This window comes from Myotis davidii, unplaced genomic scaffold, assembly GCF_000327345.1.
Source record: "Myotis davidii unplaced genomic scaffold, ASM32734v1 scaffold115, whole genome shotgun sequence".
Classification (NCBI taxonomy): Eukaryota; Metazoa; Chordata; class Mammalia; order Chiroptera; family Vespertilionidae; genus Myotis; species Myotis davidii.
Window position 1 is genome coordinate 630,185 of NW_006291010.1, and position 15,347 is coordinate 645,531.

Below are 15,347 nucleotides of genomic sequence, written 5' to 3' on the forward strand. Positions count from 1 at the left end.
GAAGCTCCAAAGCCTGTGATACAAATATAAATTTCAGTTTACCTTCCAAATAAAAGAAAGGGGTGTGCATTTTAATTGTGAGTGAGTGTGTGTGTGTGTGTGTGTGTGTGTGTGTGTGTGTTGCTTGCACCTGTGTGGAGAGGAATGTGAGGTAGAAAATAATTTCTCAGATTTCTCAGCACTGACTGGTTTGGCTCAGTGGATAGAGCAACAGCCTGCAGATTCAAGGGTCCCAGTTTCAATTCCAGTCAAGGGCATGTACCTTGGTTGTGGGCACATCCCCAGTAGGAGTATGCAAGAGGCAGCTGATGGATGTTTCTCTCTCACCAATATTTCTAACTCTCTATCTCTCTCCCTTCCTCTCTGTAAAAAATCAATAAAATACTTTTAAAAAAGAAAATAATTTCTCAGTAACAGGAAATAATTAAGTACCTACTCAGCAGAGAAGAGATGATATAAAATTAACTTGGAAAAAAAAAGCTAACTTGGAGCACAAGATTTCTCAGCATAATCTTTTTACATTTGTATTTTAAAAGTGCTATTGACTTAGGATAAATATTGGAAAATACTTGGACAAAAATATTGGAAATGGCATCAATTTGGAGCCAGGGCCTTGGTCTCTAATTTCAGTTATGTCACCAGTTAGGTTTGTGAACTTGAGCAAAATTGCTTTTCTTCTCCGGCCCTTTGCTTCTTTACCTGTCAAGTCAGCAATCAGGACAATGTGGTCTCTGCTTTCCTTCCAACTCTAATCGTCTATAATTCTATGATGGAGACCTTTTGATTAAGTGGAAAAACTGTGAGCATTTCTATCAGGCCTTTGTGATGCTCCTTAACCTCTCCTAGTCTCATTTCCTTATCTGTAAAATGGGGGTGGCTTATATCTACATAATTTGATTGTGAAAGTAAAAAAAGAGAAAGAGAGAGATGGAATTGTCAATTGCTCAGCCTGGCACCTGGGTCTTAATGAACTTCCAAAAAATGGCAAGTTGTAATTCTAGCTAAAATTATCTGAATGAAACTGTCTCACTTCAGACTCCAGGAATTCCCTTTGAATCTGACCTCAGAACAATTAGTGCCTGGGTCAATTATTTGGGAACCCATTCATCCTGTGACATATTTTCCATTTATGTATTAAATATTAGCGAAATATTATATTACATTACTAGGAATGATAATAGTGACCATTTACCCATCACCAAGTATGTGTCAGGCACTGTGCTAGGTAATTGCATACAATCCTCACAGCAGCAACATGAAGTAGGCGTTTCCTTGCTTGAGGGTTAGGGCCAAGTCATATTTCATTAAACATGCCTCCCCCAACCCCAGCACCAAGCACCGCACCTTGAACACAGTAGACACTTATTACATATATTTTTGATTGACTGAAATGTGGCAGCCGGTCCCCTGCATCTCTCTTTAATGTATGTAGTTATTTGATTTATAAGAAATTTCTGTCCCTGGCTGTGGTCAGCTATTGAATTTATGTTTGACAAGAAAACCATAGAGTTTGGCAATTCTGCAGTGATAGGTGATGTGTGATTCATTTGGGGGAGGAATAGACATTTTCTATGAGCTTTGAATTCCTGGGTCTTAGAGTGAGTTAATCATGACTATAGAAATGCATGATCGAGCAGACAGATTCAAAGGTAGGAGACTTTCATCTAAATTGCTCCATTGTGTGTTTCCAGATATCATCTTGTTGCCCATCGGTAATATTTTCTATTGCCACTGCTCAAATGTATGAGAATACAGTCTGCTGTTTGTTCATCTTAGGGGAAATTCTGTAATACAGGAAGCAGGTCCAAGCTGGAAGCCACTAAGATCCAGAACATTGTGACCCTTCAAAGCAGCCAGGATATTTCCCAAATAAGTCACATCTGACTGTATCCGAAGACGCTGCCTGCGTTGGCATACAATGGAGACTCATGGGAACACGACCTTTACAAAAGGAACTTCAAGGCAGAGATTAAAAGTGGTCTGGAAGCTTCTCAACGACAGAGGTGGCAGGGTGAGCGCTGGCAGACATCACCAGGGCCACCATTCCAGCTGCTGCTCTCAACCCTCACCCCCCAGGAGGCTGGCACAGCAGTTCCTCCTCAAGTCATAACTCTCGGCCTCCTTCGATTGCCCCCAGGTTCCCAGTGGATGTTTTTCTTCACTTCCCCTGTGAAGTCACTTGAATCTGGGCAGCGGTGGGGGGGCAGGGGAGTCACAGGGTAGGTTTCGGCTTCACCAGGGGGAGAAATGGCCCCGTAAATACTTTCAAAGAGGGCCCACCAAGTCCTTCAGAAGGAAGAGGGGGCCAGTGACATGAATGCGATTATTGTAATGGAGCAAAATGTATGACCTCTCAGGGATTCTGTAAAATTCAGCAAAAGGGAATGCCACAGCTAACCATTTCCCTGGGGAGCACTAAACCTGCAGCCGACTTATTAATTAGGGCTTCTGAGGGGGCACAGAAAAGGTCGGGGGGTGCTTTTTTAGTCACAGAGACAGACCTCCTTTCTAATCTATTTATTTCCATGATTCCAGAACTCCTGCAATCTTTTTCAGAAAAAAAAAAAACAAAAACAGTTTGAGCTACATGCTCACAAGATCCCTGTTGTGCCAAAGATTCTTTTCAATTCAAAAAGAGAACAGGAAACAACTTTTTAAATGAATCAGTAGATGGAGCTCTTTCTTTTTATTTATTTTTTCAATCCAAGGTCCCATGTTTAGTGAGGGACACAGAGCTTTTGAATAAAAAAAAAAATAGGCATTTTAAAAATGAAAACACGTATACGATGTGCTTTCCTAATTGAAAGGGTATATTGTGAAATCATTACTGTCACAGAACATTTGCGTTGCATGCGAATGCTTAAGCAAAGAAAATATATAAACCTAAATTGACTTTAGCAATTTGAAAGTGATAGTGGACATCTGTGTTCAATAACATTTTGCTGGTAACTGGTGTTTAATATTTCATGTCAAATCAAGAAGAGTGATAGAAGGTTTTCTAACACAGAGATGGCTGGCATTTTCGCAGCACAGCCTGCCCTTTGTCATACTCACCATAAAGAAACCTGCTGTAGGAGGGTTGAAACGGCACCAGAGTGACTCCTTTTTTGGAACTTATATAAACTTCCAGAATACACTGGTCTCTATTTTCCTTTAGAATGATGTCTATAAGAAAAAAAAATGTTCAAGAACTTCCAAAGCTCATTATTTATTTAAGAGCAAAAGAGGGGTGTGTGTGAGTGTGTGTGAGTGTGTGTCTGTGTGTGCGTGCATGTGTGTGAGTTGGAGGGGGTGGGTGTTGGCTCTTGGAAGAAATTACAGAAGAATAAATCATCTAGAACAAATCTTACCTTTGTGTTTTCATCAATCCTGATTCTTTCCTAGTTGGTGTGCAGTGATGTTTAGGAGCTTAGTTGCCAATTGAAACATACCTTCCTAAGGCTCACAATGAAGTATGTCTACCTAGTATTTTAATGTTTATGTAGTCAGGCAGGATGGGGGTAGGGGCTGGAGAGTAGAGGGCAAGAGCTATTAACTTTATATAATTTCTTTTTCTATACCACCTTAGACATGGAATCTTGATTCTAAATACATGTTTGTCTTAGCAACAAATGAGATTTTTTTTAAAAAAAATGGACTAAGCAGTGGTTCTCAACCTTCCTAATGCCGTGACCCTTTAATACAGTTCCTCATGTTGTGTGACCCCAAACCATGAAATTATTTTCGTTGCTACTTCATAACTGTAATTTTGCTACTGTTATGAATCATAATGTAAATACCTGATATGCAGGATGTATTTTCATTGTTCATGACCCACAGGTTGAGAACCGCTGGACTAAGGGGACAGCATTATTTTTGAACAGACCATGGGATTAGCACTTAGTCCTGAAAATGGTCATGTTGACCTGCTAGTCATGTTAGGTCATGCTGACCTCAACGTCTTCTTCCATTCAGTTCTCAGGCAGTTCTCAGACTCTGGGAGCTGCTTTGAGACATATATAATGAAAGTAAAATAAGAAGGCCATAGGGTTGGAGTTACTCTAAACATCTGGCATCTTGCTATAGTTTATATTCATGTTGACATAAGAGGACTGTCTATCTGAGCAAAGAAGTGTTTTCCTTCCCTCCCCTAATAATAATGTCATCCTAGAATGATCAGATCTTTATGCAGGTATATGCTCTTCTTCATTTTAAAGAAACCAGTTCTAATAGCAAAAAGCAAAATTTGGAAAGAATTCAGAAATCTGGAGAAATTTGGTTGAGTGATTAAATGTATCTAAGTTAGGTTCAAGAATGTAAGGGAACAGAATTAAGCAAATTATTCAAAATTTTTGTAGAAAAATATATATCACCAAAAATCTGTTAGAACTAATGAATTCAGTACAGTTGCAAGAATAAAAAAATCAGTATAAAAATCTGTTGTTATTCTCTACATTAACAATGAACTATCAGAAACAGAAATTTAAAAAAACACATTTACAAATACATCGAAAAGAATGAAATGTTTTCATTAAAGAAACTAATTTAATGAAGAAGGTAAAAATATCTGTATAGTGAAAACTGTAAGACATTGCTGAAAGTAATTAAAGAAGATACGAACAAATAAAAATATGTAGAAGAGTTAAAATTGTTAAGATGCCCATACTACCTAAAGCAATCTACTTATTTAGTATGATCCTTATTCAAATTCAATGGCCCTTTTTCACAGAAATAGAATAAATAATCCTAGAATTTGTATGGAACCACAATAGATCTCAAATAGTTACGCTGGTTTTGAGAAAAAAAGAACAAAGCTGCAGACACCACAGGAAGCCTGATTTAAAACATTTTATAAAGACATAGTAATCAAAACAGTATGGCATGATATAAAAAAGATACATAGATCAATGGAACAGAATAGAGAGGCCAGAAACAAGCCAACACATATATGGTTATTCATTTATGACTAAGGGGCCAAGGATATACAATAGGAAAAGGAGAGTGTCTTTAATAAATGGTGCTTGGAAAACTGGACAGCAAAAGAATGGAACTAGACCCCTCAAAGACAAAAATTCAAAAAACAATTGTCAATGACTAAGACTTGAATGTAAGACCTGAAACTATAAAACTCCTAGAAGAACACAGAGAGGGGATGACCGTTCCTTGACATAAGTCTTGGCAATGATTTTTTGGATTTTACATCAAAATCAAAAATAAAGAAATTGAACTATATCAAACCAGAAAGCTCTTAAACAGCAAAGGGAATCATCAATAAAATAAAAAGAAAACCCACGGAATGAGAGAACATGTTTGCAAATCATGTATCTGATAAAGAGCTAGAATCTAAAATATGTAAGGAACTCATACAATTCTATAGCAAAATAAAACACAAACCAATTTAAAAAATGGGCAGAGGAACTGAATAGACTTTCTTCCCCCAGAGAAAATATGCAGATGGCAACAAGAACATGAAAAGGTGCTCAATGTAACTAATCATCAGGAAAATGTAAATTAAAACCTCAACATCACTTCATACCTATTGGAATGGCTGTAATAAAAAGATGAAATATGTTCTCTAAAATCAATAAATACATATTATCAGGTGAGGATTAAGAAAAATATAAGTGTCTGCAAGGATGTGGAAAAAAATGAACCATTGTGCACTCTTGGTGGGACTGCCACTATGGTGCAGCCATTATGGAGGTTCCTCAAAAAGTTAAATAGAACTACCACACGACTCAGCCCTTCCAATTCTGGGTAGTTATCTGAAGGAAATGAATGACTACTTGGATAAGATATCTGCTCCCTCATGTTTATATCACATTGAAGCATTATTTTTAATAGCCAAGATATGACAACAACCCAAGTATTCATTGATAGATGAATGGATGTTTTAAAATGTTATACATATATGCATATACACACACATATACACAATAGAATATTATTGGGCCATAAAAGAAGGAAATCCTGCTGTTTGGACATGGGTAGACCTTGAGGTCATCATGCTAAGTGAAATAAGTCAGACAGGGAAGTACAAGAACTGTACGATCTCACTTACATGTGTAATCTTTAAAAGACCAAGCCCACAGAAGCAGAGAACAGATTGGTGGTTTCCAGAGACAGGGTGTGGGGAGCTGTGGGAAACAAGTAAAATTGGTCAAAAGGTACCAACTTCCAGCTATAAAATTAGTAAGTCCTGGGAATTTAATATAGAGCATGGTGACTTTAGTTAATAATTCTCTATTGTATATTTGAAAGTTGCTAAGAGAGGAGATGTTAAAAATTCTTATAAATATGTAACTATATAAGGTGATGTTAGCTAGATATGAGCTAATCTTTTTGCCAAATATACAAACAGTGTGTCAAAACATGTTGTACACCTAAACCTAATATATTATGTTAATTATTGCTCAATTTAAAAAAAGAATGAGGCAGGTACTAATTTAGACAAATCTTGGGAAGCCTCAATAACATAGGAGAAAACAAAGTGGCTAAAAGAGTAGGAACATGCGCAGTGTTATGATAGAATGTAATGGCAAACCAGGCTAATTTCACACTGAAAAATATATATTTTCAGAGAAATTTAGGTACCTTATCATAATAAATGATATGGAAAGGGTATAGAGAACTCGGTTTGTCTCAAAGTGGCATTAGCCAATAATATAATACTACTTCCCATTTTTCTATATGTCTTGCAAAATGACAACCATCTTGAATCTCCTCTGAAGATCAAGGAAGTGCAAGCATCTTCCTTATTGGGGACACATAGAGAAAGGTGGCTTAGCAAAGGTTATACAGGACCTTTGTGAATGCTTTTGTCCAAAAAGCCAAGCAGCCTGGATAGGGCTGGTGGCAGAGGCTTCAAGATCACAGTCTCATAGCCTCTCTTTTCTCTTGTGGCAGGAAAAGGAAAGTACACTTACCCACCAGACCTGAGCATTCAATGTGCAGCATTCAGGGCACCAAGCTGATCTCCCTGGCAGATGTTAAAATGATAGAAAAATGCAGATAACACACATGGGGAGGTACGGCCTTCCCTTTCTACAGCTGCCAGGGTGCTCTGCCTGGGGCTTAGTCTGTTTCCCATACATTTCTTAAGTAAAATCCCAGCCATTTTGGCTAGTTAAAAGGGTAAGAGGAAAAAGATGTCATCACTCAAATGTTTCCCATGTAGGGTATGTTTGTTAGTCATCAGTCTTATGTATCACTATTCAATGGAAAGGTCCACATTTATAGTAACCATGTGCCCCTTCATTTTCTCCAGGCTGCAACCAAGTCTGGACAACATAAATGCCTATAAGCATCCATGGTGAGCACATTGTAGCTTCTTGCCAAGAAGTCGTGGCATTGAAGTCATGGGTATGAACAAAACTTTACAGTGAGAGAAAATTATCTTTGCATCAACATATAAAATGCCCCATTTGCCTCTTCATCATCAAAGAGCCAATGTCAGTCGCAGAATCCCATCATTCAGAAAACCGATTCTTATTTTATCAGCAGCCTGCTTTAGCTCCGTATTTGCAAATCATCACCCTCTGCTGCAAGTAACCACCATCTACTTCTCAGTTGTTTGTTCCCATTACCTATTTTTATTAATAATCCCTTATATTCTTTTCCATTTCAGATATTAACTATCTTTTAAATCAAAATGAAATGTGTACTTGACAACTTCTGACTCAAGCATCTGGTTCCCCATAAATTCTGAAAGGGACACAGAATGTACTTTGCCTTGGCATATGTCTTCAAAACCCAGAGTTATGCAAGGAGGGACACTTGAGAACCAGGGAACCCTGTCCTTCAAAGCCTCCCCAACTTCTGGAAAGCAGTGGAATGTTGAAAATGACAGGAGCAAACCTGCTTAATCGCATGGAATTGAGAGTGTGTGTGTGTGTGTGTGTGTGTGTGTGTGTGTGTTGGATACACCAAAAAAGAACCAAGCTGAATTTCACTTCGTAGCAGTCTTAAGCAATACTTTCCTGGAGTCTTATATTCCTTCCATGTGTTTATACTTTCATGATAATCCCTGATTTTCAATTCAGATTTTATTAAAATCATGTTTCTCATACTCTTCGTCCTACCCAACTTTTCATAATTACGCAATTTTATATATTTCTCTTATCCAAAATGTTCTCTGATCTAATAAAAAACAAAGTAAGAGAAGAAATTTTACTTTTCCCTGACTCCCACCTCTTTCTCCTACCACAATATAAATAATTGGGCGCATTATTGATCAGCCTGTTGCAATGATCAGGATTCCTTTACATTTGATCATTTTTTTTTTGAATTTTATTTTATTTTATTTTATTTTTTTTAAATTTTATTATTTATTACAAAGGATATTACATATGTGTCCATTTTTTCCCCCGCCCAAGACAGTCCCCTAGCCTCCCCCATCCCCCAGTGTCTTATGTCCATTGGTTATGCTTATATGCATGCATACAAGTCCTTTGGTTTTTTAAGGATCCTATCAGATAGGTAAGAAAGGTCTTACTCCCCAATTTAGAGGGGAGGAAAGCTGGGCACCAAGGTTAAGAATCGTGTAGTGCTGTCGCTCTCCGTGGGCATTCGAGGACAGTTGTTCCCGTTTCTAACAAGCCCATAAATGGTCATCAAAGCTGCTGTATTCTGCACAGTGTACTGAGGTAAGTGCTTGATATTATTTATCTCCTTGAATCATCACAAAATACCCTAAGGTAGTTATTAGAACCTTTATTTGAAAGAGGAAGGAACAGGCTTTAAAAGATCACAACAGCAATAAGCAGGGAAGCCAGGGCACAAACCTAAGTCCACCTAATTCACAAACTGCTGTTGGAGTCACTGAGCTCTTGAGTCCCCCGTTAAGTGCGGTCTACAAGCTACTGCATGGACTGTCCTAGCCACCAGGAGCAACAGTGCTGACTTTCTGCTCATGAATGTGTGTGTGTGTGTGGTGTGTGTGTGTGTGTGTGTTTATTTCTCTGGACTCTTGTATATGTTACTATGGGAGAAATAAGATCTGATAGTAAGTATTACTCACCAAGACAAGGATCTGGTGATGCTGCCCACATATTGAGAGAACAAAAGCAAGGCCTCAAGAACCATTTTGGAGAATGAAATCAATTGGCATACGATTCCTGGGTAGAAAGAGACTTTGTTCTTTCTGTATTCTTTTTCCCACTGAAAAGAATCCAGTGCAAGTAGATCCTAATATATAAAGAGCCAGGGTCCATCATGACCTAAATGCCCAGACAGACAACTGAACTCCATGCTAGGGTCCCGGCAGGATGGTGGGAGTCAGTCCTGGGTCCCGGCCGCCTGTGGCACAGCAGAGGGAGGGAGCTGTGGGAATGGAGTCATGCTGTCATCGGACTGGCCTCTGGGTCCCTCCCTCACCTACAGGCCTGGGGAACCAGAGCCATACTGCAATGGGACTGGACCCTACCCGAGGGGTCCTAGATTGTGAGAGCGTGCAGGCTGGGCTGAGAGACAACCCCTCCCTGAGTGCACAAATTTTCATGCACCAGGCCTCTAATATTGTCATAATATAAAAATAGATAAAAGACTGTTATGTTCTAAATGCTACTTCTCTTGATGTTATCTACTGTATTCCCTCACGTGTCAAAAGACTTATGTGAGAGGGAAGACAGATTACAAGCTGGATAAAGACTAGTACTTTCTGTCACTCTGAATCTTATCAAAACAAACCTGTTTACTTTTCATTTAATCCATTCCAATGAGGCCTTCTTTTTCCTTCCATGATTAATTTCCAAATCCACAAGCAATCATTTACAGATTTTCCTCATCAAGCACCTTCCTCTATTCTGTTGGAAGTAGTGCCACCTTGTCTCCTCACCACCAACACAAAGAGCACAGCTTCAAAGAAGGCTGGACACCCTCTATAATTACTTTAGTCATTTCCTTCAATACATTAATATAAAATGATTTTTAATAGTTGATTAAATCATAATTGCACACCAACAGTGTACCAGCGTCCCCTTTTCTCCGCATTTTTACTAGCACTGTTATCGTTCTATATAATAAAAGGCTAATATGCAAATCGACCATATGGCAGTAAGACTGATAGCTATGATGTGCACTGACCACCAGGGGGCAGTCGCTCAATGCAGAAGCTGCCCCCTGGTGGTCAGTGTGCTCCCACAGGGGGAGCACTGCTCAGCCAGAGACAGGCTCATGGTTGGTGAATGCAGCGGTGGTGGCAGGAGCCTCTCCCGCCTTCACGCAGTGCTAAGGATGTCCGACTGTCGGGCATCTCCCAAGGGCTCCTGGACTGCGAGAGAGTGCAGGCCGGGTTGAGGGACCCCCCCTCTCCAGTGCACAAACTTTGTGCAATGGGCCTCTAGTTTTTAAAATAATAGCCATCCTAACAAATGATATTTCATTATGGTTTTGATTTGCATTTGCATGATTACTAGTCATGATCCCTCCAGATTTTTAACCACCACACATGGGTGTGGTACTACCCCATTCTGCATCTCCGCCCCTCCTACCACTCAAGTGGCTCCTTTTTTTAAAAATATATTTTATTGATTTTTAACAGAGAGGAAGGAAGAGGGATAGAGTTAGCAACATTGATCAGAGAGAAACATCGATCAGCTGCCTCCTGCACACTTCCTACTGGGGATGTGCCCGCAACCAAGGTACATGCCCTTGACTGGAATCGAACCTGGGACCCTTCAGTCCGCAGGCTGACACTCTATCCACTGAGCCAAACTGGTTAGGGTTAGTTTTAAGTTTAAGTTTTTAATCCATTTTTACTTCTATTTTATGTATGGTGTATGACATGGGTCCAATTTCTTTCTCTTTTTTTGGCATGTGGACATGGAGTTTTCCCTGCACCATTTATTGAAGAATTACCTTTCCGAATTTTGTATCTTTGGTGATCTTTTTGAAGATTAATTGATGTATATACATGGGTTTAATACTGGGTTCTCTATTCTGTTCCAACAGCCAATCTGTTTGTTTTTATGCTGGTGTCATCTTGTTTTGATTACTATGGCCTTGTAAGAGAATTTGAAATTAGGAAGTTTGTCTCCAGGTTTATTCTTCTTGCTAAAAATTGCTTTCACTATTCAGGATTTGTTGTGGTTTCGTATAAATTTTAGGATAACTTTTTTTATTTCTGTGGAAAATTCCATTAAAATGATATGGATTATATTAAATTTATAGGTGGCTTTGGGTAGTTTGACATTTAAAAATACTTATTATTATATTAATTCTTGCAATCCATGAACACAGGATATCTTTCTCTTTATTTGTCTCATCTTCACTTCTTTCATCAAAGTCTTTTATGCTTTTCAGTGTATAGATCTTTCACCCTCTTGGTTAAAATCATTCTTAAGTATCTTATTCTTTTAGGTGTTGTTATAAATGGGATTTATTGTATTCATTTCTTCTTCAAATAGTTTGTTATTCGTGTATACAAACGTAACTAACTGATTTTTGTATATTGATTTTGTATCCTGCAACTTTACTGAATTTGTTTATTAGTTCTCACAGATTTTGGTGGAGTCTTTAGGGTTTATATATAAGATCATGACATCTGCAAACAGAGAATTTTACTTCTTCCTTTCCAACTTGGATGCCTTCAATTATTTTTCTTACTTAATTACTCAAACTAGAATGTTCAGTACTAGGTTGAATAGAGGTGTTGAGAATAAACATCCTTGTATTATTTCTGATTTTAAAGAAATAAACCTTTCAGCTTTTCACCACTGACAGTGATGTTGGCTGTGGAGTTGGCATATATGGCCTTTATTATATTAAGGTACTTTCCTTCTATACTTAGTTTGTTGAAAATTTTGACCATAAAAAGATGTTGAATTTTTTGTCAAATGAGCTTCCTTAAGACAATTATATTGAATTCTTTGGTAGGCAGGATAAGCAGGAAAGTATGCATAGATTTCTGTTTCTTTAGGCTCAGTTATTGGTGCTTTACAGTATTTGTTTTTTGTTGGGTTGTTAGTTATTGTTTTTTGGTGATGTCACATTTGTCTGATTCTTTGTTATTCTTGTAACCTTGCATTGATGTTTGTATATTTGAAGAATTAGCCACCTTTTCAAGTTGTTACAGACTGACTTCAGAAGAGAAAGCTCTTCACCTGTCAGCCCGGCCAGAGATTTTGGACAGACCACCAGGCAGGCTTCTTTCAGAGTGCATGGACAAGTGAGGCAGTATCCTGGGGAAGAAGCAAGCCTGGTGCTTCGGTTCACAGGGTCTGTCAGGGTCCGCGGAGGCAGGCCTGCTGTCTGGTTGCCTGGGTGTGGGTTTAGAGTTTGGTTCCACAGGGGCCAACCTGACACTGGAATGAGTCTGGAACCTGGGTCCATAGAGAGGGGACTGAAGTAAGAGAAAGCCTGGAGCCTGCGTCTGTGGGGTCTAATGCTTTTTTAAATCTAAAATTTGAAGGGAATGTTAAAGGAAATTTTAACAAAATAACCAAATGACATAGCTGATGAAATTTATAGTATTTTTCCTATGACCTTAAAGTTGTTATGATATATTAGCATCTGATATATTATTTATCCATATACCTTTCTCATTAAGCTGGGAGCTATTTTTAAAAATAAGCTTTATTGATGTACAGTTTACACAATAAAATGCACCCATTTAAGGGTACATAATCATATAACTACATTGAAAATGTAATCACCACCATAATTAAGATTTCAAACACTTCTATTACCCCCAAATATTTCCTGTGCCCTTCCCGGTCAGTCCCAACACTACTCCCAAACCTAGGCAACCACTAACCCAATATCTATCACTATGATTTAGAGTTTTCATATTAAAAGATCCATACAGTATGAACTTTTTGTTTCTGTCATCATTTGCTTAGCATGTTTTCCAGAGTTATCCATATTGTTACATAAATTAGGAAATTATTCCTCATTGCTGTATAGTTTTAATTTGTATGGATGCACTATAATCACCTGTTGGACACGTTGTTTCCAATTATAAAGTTGTTTTGGCAGGTCTTGTGCAGACATATATTTTTGTTTCTCTTAAGTAAAATACTAGGTATGAATGGGCTGAGTCATATAGTAAATGTATGTTTAACTTTATAAGAAACTCCACAAATACTTCCCAGAAGGTTGTACAATTCTATATTCCCATACGAGGTGCCTGGTCCTCCATATCCACATCCTCACCAATACCTGGTCTTGTCTTCACTTTAGCCCTTTGAGTTGATGTGGAATAGTATCTCATTGTGGTTTGAATTTATGCTTAATGACCTTAAGCATTTTTTCATGAACTTATTTCCATTTATATATCTTTACTAAGTTGTTCCTTTAAGTATGTTATCCATTTATTTTGAATATTTTCTAGTTATTGAATTATAAAATATGTCCTCAGATATATGTAAGCTGAAGATTTTCTGCCATCCCAGGGCTTGCCTATTCATTTCTTTCTTTTTTTTTAATTAAAAGAAATTGCCTGTTCATTTTCTTTATGATGACTTTTGAAGAGAAGAAAAGTTTAATTTTGATGTCAAATTTATCAACTTTTTCTTTGTTGTGTTTTTTGTGTTCTATCTAAGAAATCTTTGCCTTCTCCAAGGTCACAAAGATTTTCTTTTTGCTTTTTTTTAGAATTGCTATATAATATTAGCTTTTATATTTAAATCTGTTATCTATTTTGAGATAAATTTTCTATGTGGCTTAGCTAAAGGGCAAGATTAATTTCTTCCCCACCTGTTTAGCCAGTGTTTTGGCACCATATGTTGGAAAGAATAGCCTTTCTCCATTGAATTGCTTTGGCATGTTCAAAATCAATTGACCATATATGTGTGGGCCTGTTTCTAGACTCTATTTTGTTCCATTGAACTTATTGTCTATTTTTAGACCAGTATCATACTGTCTTAGTTAATTTAGCATTATAATAAGTAAGCCTTAAAGTGGGATAATGTAAGTTCTCTAACTTTGCTCTTTTTTTTTTCCTCATAACCTTATTTTGGCAATCCTAGGTGCTTTGACCTTCCATATGAACTTTAGAACTAGTTTGTCAATTTCTACTTTTCTTAAAAGCCCAATAGGACTTTTATTTAGAATATGTTCAAACTGTACATCACTTTGAGCAATATTGAGTGTTCCAGATTATGAACATAATATAATTGCTTCATTTACTTATGTCCTTATTGTCTTTCAAAAATGCTTTGTATTTTTTAGAATATAGAGTATGAGCATTTTAGCTACTATTTATTAAATTTCCTCTAGGTGCTTTCTGGTTTTAATGCTATTGTAAACACTACTCAATTTTCACTTTTTTTTACATGTATATAAGAATATAATTATTTTTGTATTCTTATATCCTATAGCATTACTAATCTCTCTTACTAGCTTTCGAAACAATTTTGTGGATTCTTTATGAAGTTTTATTTAAGAATTTGCCAAAACAAAGTTTTATATTTTTCTTTCCAATTTTTGTGACTTTTTCTTGTCTCAATTAACTAGAACTTTTAGTACAATGTTGAATAGTGATTGTTCTCAGTTCTAGGTGAAAAGATTTAAATCTTTTATCAAGAAGTATGATAATTGGTATAGAATTTTCTTAGTTGTCCTTTATCAAGTTGAAGTTTCCATCTATTTCTAATTATGCTATTTTTAATCATAAATGGCTATGGAGTTTTATCAAATGATTTTCTGCACCAATTTTGATAGTTATATACTTTTTTCTCTTTTACTCTGTTAATATAGTGCATTTTATTGATTGTTTTTCAATAGTAAACCAAGCTTCCTTTATTAGGAAAAACTCTAACATGATGTATTAGCTAGCCATTTAAATATTGTTGGATTTGAATTGATAAAATCTTACTATACATTTTTGTATGGACATTGATGAAAGTTATTTGCCTGCAGTTATTTTTTTTCTTAAAAAGTTTTGTTTTGGACATAAATTTACTTGGGAAATTATCTGGGTCTGGGGTTTACTTTAGGAAGGTTTTAAATTACAAATCTAATTTATTTAAGATATAGAATCATTCAGGTTTTCTCTTATTTTTTAGTCAGTTTTGGTATTCTGTGTCTTAAAAGAATTTTCCCATTTCACTGAAGTTGTCAAATTTATTATCACAAAATTGTTTGTAATATTCCCCTAATATTCTTTTAGTATTTGTAATGCTATCACCTGTTGTCTCATGGTAGTAATTTTGATATTGATTTCCTTTTTCTTTGATGATTCTGAAAGGGGAATTTGGGGGGCAAAATAGGACAAGTTTAGGAAATTTTAGAAATTTTGGAAACTAAGGGGACCATGAAGGAAGCACAGGGCTGCAGAGCAGCAGAAGGTATGTTTCCATAGAATAGGGAAGCTGAAAAGCTGAGACAGGTACATGTCCATAGAACAGCGGTTCTCAACCTGTGGGTCA

At 37.0% G+C, this 15,347-nt stretch overlaps 1 long non-coding RNA gene across 1 annotated transcript in view; it reads left to right on the plus strand.

Annotated features, from left to right (window-relative positions):
• LOC107183137 overlaps positions 1-2,599 on the plus strand; it is a 10,981-nt gene extending 8,382 nt beyond the window's left edge. Inside the window, exon 3 of the long non-coding RNA XR_001513907.1 lies at positions 1,692-2,599. This is a non-coding gene — a long non-coding RNA (uncharacterized LOC107183137). The remainder of the gene's footprint in view (positions 1-1,691) is intronic.
• The last annotated feature ends 12,748 nt before the right edge of the window (positions 2,600-15,347 follow it).